This window comes from Tyto alba, unplaced genomic scaffold (genome assembly GCF_018691265.1).
Source record: "Tyto alba isolate M040663 unplaced genomic scaffold, T.alba_DEE_v4.0 Super-Scaffold_16, whole genome shotgun sequence".
Lineage (NCBI taxonomy): Eukaryota > Metazoa > Chordata > Aves > Strigiformes > Tytonidae > Tyto > Tyto alba.
This window is the reverse complement of record NW_024881278.1, coordinates 20,572,359-20,580,246: the sequence shown is the minus strand read 5'-3', so window position 1 is coordinate 20,580,246 and position 7,888 is coordinate 20,572,359.

Sequence of the window (7,888 nt, the reverse complement as noted above, 5' to 3'; positions counted from 1 at the left end):
CATCATTACCCAATCAACAAAACCAGGGACTTTTCTCTGTGCAGAATGTAAATCTTCATACCTATTCATACCAGCTAATAAGGTTCTCTTATCAATTAGGCTCTCAAGGATTCAATTTTATTTTTTTTCTATTTTAATTGCTGTAATTGCCCAGAGCTCTCAAATGCTCAACTCTAGACTAGATGAAGGCCAGGTCTGCTAACATACGTTATGTTCCTCCATCAGAGTGAGTTACTACACAGGCAGGTAGCAGCATACTCTAATGTAGGCAAATCCTGGATGTAAACTTGTCCCATGAACATAATTTCTGGGTAACAAGAGAAATAATTACTCAGAGTTATCACTGTGTGCTCTGACTGATAGTAAATTAGTAGAAAGTGGTGGGTTTTTTTTCCATTCACTTGTGGCTGATAATGAAATGCAAAGTGTCTTCCTGATGGGTCTCTTCATAGCTATGTAGAACTGTAAGAGATTGCGAGATATGGTCCTTCCCTCCTCCTGATTTACACCTGCCTATCATTTCTGGCAGACGTTTGTCTAATTTGTTCCTAAAAATCTACAAGGATGGGAATTCACAGACTCCTTTGGTAACCTGTGCTAAGCTATCTCTTTAGCAACTGTCTGCTCCCCACTGCTCTGAAACAGGTTTGGCTCTTCAATTTGTTCACTCTCCAGACATAGCAGGACACTGGTGACTCATCTTAAAGCATGCAGATAATACGTGCTTTTCAGGGAAGAACATATTTGGATGAACAGTCTGTAAAACTGACATTTCTTCCTTCTTGAGTTAAATCGTTTGGCAAAAATAGGTATTAACTTTGCTTTCCTGCTAAAAAAAAAAATTAAAAAATTCATGAACTCTGTGGGAACTGGTCCCACCCAGCTTGCGGTGACCAGCTGGTTGTCAATAACTCTAAGTTCTCCATGGGCCAGCTGATTTTTCATATCATTGCAAGTGTCCTCCCTTGTGTGCTTGTGCTGTCTTGCACACAGGTTGCAGCCAAGCTGCGTGATTCGTCCCTCCCATGGGCTTGGGCCGGGCGCGGGGATGAGTGCCCATTAACTCTGCCCGGCTGTGTGGCCAGCCGCACCGCTCCCCAGGGTGTGAGGGCCTTGGGTAGGTATGGACAGGACAGCCCTCCCAGACAAAGGAACTCCTTGCAATTCATAACAGAAACGTAAAATAGAGCCTAACAGAAAAAGCAGCAAAAATAAAGAGAAGCTCTACATGCCTGCCATTTTGTCTAGTAACAGGGACTGGCTGTTTCACACAGCTCAGTTGGAGTCTGTGTTTCTCATCTGTTTCCCATAGTACTGCCTTGTCAACTACCAGATCCTTAAAAAGAAAGTCACTTTTGTCCCTTTGTTTCACTTTTAAGGGCCTTTGTTATATCATGAGTGTGGAAATGTGGATTTTTGGCTTGTAACTGGAAACTCAACAAAAAACCTCACCAACTTTTCTAGAAATTAAACCACCACAACTAAAGGATGTCTGAAATTTTTTTTCACATGGTCTTTATACATGGATTGTTATGTGACCATACTTTAAAACTATTTTCTTTTAATAAGCTTACTTCTTTTTATATGGAAGGGACACCCAAAACTCTCAATAGGCTAAAATTCACGCAGATATTTTGTCACAACTGACTAAAGTAAAATTCAAGTTCCAGCAAAATACCATTTTCCCTGGAGACTTCTCTCTGTCACTGGCAGCTAAATAAGAAGTACACAAAACAAGTGCTTCAAATAAGCTTGTTTGGGGGTTCTCTCCACAGGCAATGTGAAATACAATGGGCTTGGGAATTTTGTGTTAATTCCTCTTAGAATAAGCATGATAAAACTGCAGGCCACTCAGTGAAGCAGGAATTCCCCTAAGTGCAAATACACTTCCAGACATCTCCCAGAGAAATTGTAAGTCACGGGAGAGAGAGTAACATAGTTGGTGGTGACGAACGGGGCAATATGTGGCCTCCCTTGCCCCATACAGCCGCTCTGGAGGGGTGGCCCAGGGTGAGGGTGCCCAGTGCCCCCTGGCAGAGTCATCCCTAGGGCCACAAAGATGGGGCTTTGAGACATCATTTCAGTCACAACAGTTGCAGCTCTGCAATGCAAGGGGTGGCCCACAGAAATGTGTGTACAGCCTGGACGGCATCTCCCACGGGAGGCAGGCCTGCCACCTCCAGCACTTGCAGGCTGCAGAAGAGGTGGTGGGGACACGCTGGGCTGCTTGACATTACTCCTGGCCTCCCCAGCTCCTGGCCAGGGTGGTTGCTAGCAGGGGAGGGAACCTGGCATCCTTTTGGGCACTGTTTCCTCTTTGCATTGCTGCCCATGGCTGTGGCAGGAATGAGAGAGCGGGGCTGCGTTTGGCAGCACCCACCCAGAGGGGACAGGGTAGCCAGGGGTCCCCATGGCAGCAACGGCACAGCGAGGCTGCCCAAGGGGGCCATGCCATCCCAGGGGGGGAGAGTCCACTTTGCAGCCTGGAGTGGAGAAACGAGAGAGGAAGGGAAAAAGAGCTGTTTGGTGCAAAATGGAAAGAATCTAGGCTAAGAGAGTGTCTCCTGTGAAAATGGGTAGTGTAATGAGAGAGGAGGGAGTCACTTTTACTGAACAAGCAGCTGCAACAAGGGTGTGATGAAAGAGAGTAAATCCAAACCAGAGGTCTGGAAGGCAAACTTTGATCCTCCTCAGAGATCTGGTCTTTTTCTTCTGCAGACCCGTGCACTGAAGAGCCTTGTCTAAAGAAAGAGCCATTTCCATTTCCTGGAGATCAGGAGACTGTACAGTATTTGCAGGGAGAGAGATCTCTAAAAACATTTATGGTGGGGTGTGTTTGCTCATTTTTTTTTTCCCAACAGGGTTAGAGTTTCCATTGTTATGATGTGCTGCATTTAGGGTTTGTGATCTATGGCAGTTGTACAGTTTCACTCCAGCAGAGTTTTATTCAAATATCAGATGATACTTTAACTTAATAGGCACATTCGAAATCCTATAAGTATTTTTTCCCCTATATCTTACATATATGCATGGCAATGTCAATTTATTCTGTGTATCCTGCCATGCATATGCTTTTCCTGTTTCTTCATGCATATCCTGATGATATGCTATGATGGCACATTCTGGTAATAGGCTGGAATAATAAAAACACTTCTTTTTTTCTTTCTTTCTTAGAACCACACTCCATTAACAAAGATGTTGAGAGCTTATTCTTTACTACAGTTGGTCCTTTCAGGCATTTATCTAACAATATCATCAGTTCTTGGATGACATTCCCTTCAGTCAAGCTACACGCTTGCCTTTCTAAATTTAAAGCTTGATCAGTGAACACAGTCTCTGGTAGGAATCCATCAGTCGGCAAGTTTGTTAAAGGTGTGATGTTATCGGCAGTTCAGTTTCATGATTTTCCATGTGCTGCAATACTGTACAAGAAAAGCAAAGCAGCAGGGGAAGCATGCACGTTAGGGAGGATAATAGCATAGCAGAAAGCTTCCTGATTCTCAAACAAGTGGGAATTCCTTCTGATAACATGGGATTACACTGAATTTGCAACAAGGACATTGGGCTTTACTAAGTTGGTATATCAAAGCTTTTTCTCCCCATTGTCAACTGGTTGTGTGGTTTGCCTGCTCCATTTCAAATGAGAGGCTGGAAGGTGGTGTAGGACATTGCCTGCCAAATCTTGTAGAGTGACAGTGACTGCAAGGCACGGGGCTAAATGAAGGGGACTATGTGCACACTCTTTTTGCACTGTGGAGAAGAGAGGGACTCTGTGATGAGAGCAGAGACCTGGGAGGCATAGCATGCATGTGCAAGATCCTGCTCCTAGCTTCATACCGCTGTGTTTGGGGATGTACCTATACCATGAGGGCTCATATTAAAGCACAGACTGTTTATATTTGTGTGGCATAGTGCTCTGAGGTACTCGTCCATCATCATCCAGGAGGGAGATGTGCCTAGAGAGGATCCAGTCTTCCACCCAGTCTGCCTACAATTTATGGTGTGATCTTCACCATCAACTCTGTACAAGGACCAACCTGCACCTTTCTGTTCTTTTTCCCAGGATAGAATAGTCCTTTATAACCCATTGCTTAACTCTTGAAAGTTAAACTAAATGAACAATACAAAACCAAAATACAAAATTACATTATTGCCAAGTTGGGCCTTTAATTTCAGAGCTGCATGCTGTGGCAGGCTGTGACTGCTCTTTTGTCCAAAACCTTAGATTTAGGATGCTAAATAGTGTGTGTCCAGGGGAGCAAGGAGCTAGAGATCAGTAGCACTGATGTCACGTTCACTTTGCCTCTATAAGAGAATTAAGCTTCATACAGGCAGAAGAGTGAAAGATGGAAATGGTGAATGAAATCAGAAAGACAGATAATTGCACATTTTCTCATGTTTGCTGCAAATACGATTGCATAGAAGACAGACCATGTTCTCTCCCCTTTGAACCTAAGATCAGCTGTAGTGAGTCAGACCAGAGATTTGCCTGGTCCAGTGTCTCATGAATGACGTGGGCTAATAGCAGAGCCCTGGGTAAAAAGTTTAAGTATTAGACAAGCATACAGTTTTGTTTCTTTCAGTGCACCCTTCCAGTTTCTGGCAGTCTCCAGCTGGGGGTTTCTTCAGCCAAAGACTATATCCACATCTCCATGCTGAATAGCTTTTCATGGAGTTTAGCAGGGCTCGAAGTCACTTCATTCACAGAGCTGTCTTTGCTCTTCAGGATGGAACACAGCTGTAAAAATACAAATGACCAGTCCACCACGAGCTGGTATTTACCCAACTCTGTGTTGTTTCACTTCTTTGGTGTTACACACAATTCTCACTTCTTCAGTGTTACTCATGACTCCTACAGATGCGAGAATGGGGCCTTTTTACTATATTGTATATTGTTTAACAAGCAATGCCTGTGCACACAGCAAAACCTTTAGATTTAGCATATGCTGTTTTTTCACCTGTTAACCATAATTTTTTTTCAGAAACTAAATTAAAAGCTCCTGAAGACTGCACACAAAGTCTGTAATTGGTATGAAATAAGGATGAAGTGCACTTTGCATCACTTCCTAAATGGCAGCTTCTGGTTCTTCTGACCAAGGATTCAATGGAAGCAAAAATCTGCACAGGAAACACCACTTTGTAGGAGTATCCAGGGTACTGGGTATGCACGTACCAGACTTCTTACCAGAAGTATATCTGCTTAGTTCATCTATCCTTTCTAAAGGGAGGGAGTCTAATCGATTTTGATTGGAAAGGTCAAATAATTCCATCAAGCCAAATACAAGGAAAAGCAACATTTTGTATTCCTTAATTATGAAAACTTTCCTTTTGGCCACATGTTATACACAGTTCTCCACGTGCCCAGAAAAAAAATAATCAGATAATCCTACATGTGCCCCAAACATCCCCCACACCCCTCCGATATGGGTCTTTTCCAGCTCATAATCTCTTCAGGTGACTCTTAGGGGACTGCTTGTACACTGTCATTACGGTACAGGAGCTTACTGTGCTTGTACCCTTGCCAAATTCCCAGAGATTTCCTTTCAAATCAGATTGTGTGATCAGATTCTATTGAAAATCCTCAGCCTCTGTATTAGCATAAGCTGTGTTCAAGTTTGAAATATAATTTAGTCCTTTATAAAAAAGCAGAATTTTCAGAAGAAATGTAATGCTATGATCTAATGATTTAGACTCACTATTTTCGTAAAACATAAAAAATTGGCAGTATTCTGCCTTTGGTAATCCTTTCTCGGAAAAACTAAGCTTCTTAATAAATCTCAGTAGTCAGGGATGGAAATCCACCAGCTGCAACAGTGTTTATTGACCTTTCAAAAGTGTTATATTTAATTAGACTTTCATTAGTACAACTGTACATAAATTAGTCAAGTCAGCTCTTTTCTGTGTTTGCACTGATGAGGTTCTCAACTTCTTTTAGCCTTGACTGGTTCTTCACTTTAAAGGACATGTTCACACTTCAGTCTGCAGTGTGTTGTGGAAATACCTGAGCTGACTCAGATACTGTGATCACTTTAATTGCAGTGGCCTGGCGATGCACAGAGGGCTTACCCCACTTCTTGGCAGGCTAGTCAGCAGTTTGACTATGTCCAACATTTGAGCAAGCTCCTTTAAAGGCAGCTTAGCCAGCTCTGCACTACACTAGAGTCGTAGTGCAGATGTGCACCTCAGAGATTAAGTGGTGCCTGATCCTTTGCTCATATGCTTATTCAGTAAGCCTGCTGAGGGAGCATCTTGCACCGAAGGAAATATCAGTGGGGTCTTGATTATATATTTTTCTGCTTTCTTCTGTACTTTCAGTGTCATACCAAAAGCAGCTGTAGTCAGGCCCAGAAGGGTGTCCAGTTTTCTCCTGCTATATTATTAGAGCAGTGCAGCTATGGAAGCACATCATTTAGGAAATCTTTGTCTGTCCAGTTTCAGTCTTATGGTGGACATGTATCTTTCCACGTAAAGGGGAGTGGGAATCAGAAAAATATCTGATGTCACACCAAACACAGGTATTCAAACAGGTACTTAGTTGCATCGATTTGTTTATTATGAACGTTTACCTAGCAAATTGCTTATGGTGCCTTTTCAGGATATTTTTTCCCTTAGTAACACTGTCTGAAGTTATAGCAATACTATTCCATATTTAAAAATACTGGCTGTAGCCATATGCCCTGATTCAAACAAATTAATATTTCTACAACGGTTTATTTAATTCTAGTTGTGCAAACACATAGTGTAGTAGGGGCTACCAAAATTTATATGGTACTCAAAATATTTCTGTTAAATTATTTCTATTATCAACACAGAGCTACAGTGCTTTGACAGACATTTTCTTGCTACTGAAAATCTTTATGTGTGCACATTGGACATGGTGTATATATGTATATAAGAGTGTATACATATGGTTTTTAAACAGCTGTGGCCTCAGCAGGGACTTCAGAGTACATTCTTCAGAACAAATCATCAGTTTAGTTAATCTTCTATTACTTGCATTGAGCAAGATTAAATTGACATTCCCTTTTAGACTGAAAACTTTTCATAGCAGAGAGCATGACTCTTGTTTATCTATGAAATCACTTGCTGCCCTTTCAGATTCTACAAAATAGATAAGTGCGGTTTGCAAAGGAAAATCTTCAGAATGATTCAGAAAACTATTATAGGTTATTATAGATTAGTAAAAGTATACAGTAAAGTAACAGTAGAGAAAACATTTCAGAATGATCAACAGATTTTGTCATTCCCGCTTTGCTCAGTGAGATCAGAAGGGAAACCTTTTTTGTGACATTTCTTAATCTACCTGAACCAAAATGTACGTAAACATAATTCCTGCTGTTATTCAAATGATATTCCCAAATATTACTATAGTGAAGACTACCATGGCCATATCTGAAAACTGGTCAACTGCACAGTAGACTCATCCCCAGATTTCTAAAGCTAGTCTTAGGTTTGTGGAGGGTATCACTGCATACATTTGTTCACCTAACACCTAAGCTAAGGTGCAGGTCAAACCCATGGCTGCCCTCATGGAACCTTTCAAGATCTCACAAGCCACAACAAACACTTAGACTGACGGGAATCAGCTGTGCCATGACAAATACTGTAATGCTGAGGGGGTAAGGACAAATCCACACATGGATGTGGTACCTTGGTGGGGGGTGAGAATTACTAGTTTTCAGAAGATCCTGATGTTGGGTCACTGGACCGTGATGAAATAATGAAAGCTTGATGTAATGCTTCTGATTAGTTTTTTTCATTAGTAAGTGTGCTGTCATCTGATACCCTGATGGAGAGATTTTAGGAGGGGAGGGGTGGAGGCCTGTGAAACCTCAAAGCACTTTCTTTCCATTGTGGGCAGCTTGGTTAAGCTCTTATTAAACTCAGC